A 282-nucleotide genomic window follows, 5' to 3' on the forward strand; every position below is an offset into this window, starting at 1 on the left:
CTCGCGTCCAAGTAAATATAACCCTTGTACCTATTGCCTCGACAATCCAATAATGTATAGACTCGCGTCCAACATGATCTTCCAATGTTTCCGCTTCTCTTGGGACTTCCGGAGCTGACACATCGGGAGCTTCTAAGGAATGTACTGGTGGGACTTCCGAAGCTGACACATCAGGAGCTTGCAAGGAATGTATTGGTGGGACTTCCGGAGTTGACACATCAGGAGCTTATGAACGGGCTTGAACCGGTAGTGAAGGGTTTGTAGGATTTATTGCTGGTGAAG

This window comes from Lupinus angustifolius, chromosome LG01, assembly GCF_001865875.1.
Source record: "Lupinus angustifolius cultivar Tanjil chromosome LG01, LupAngTanjil_v1.0, whole genome shotgun sequence".
Classification (NCBI taxonomy): domain Eukaryota; kingdom Viridiplantae; phylum Streptophyta; class Magnoliopsida; order Fabales; family Fabaceae; genus Lupinus; species Lupinus angustifolius.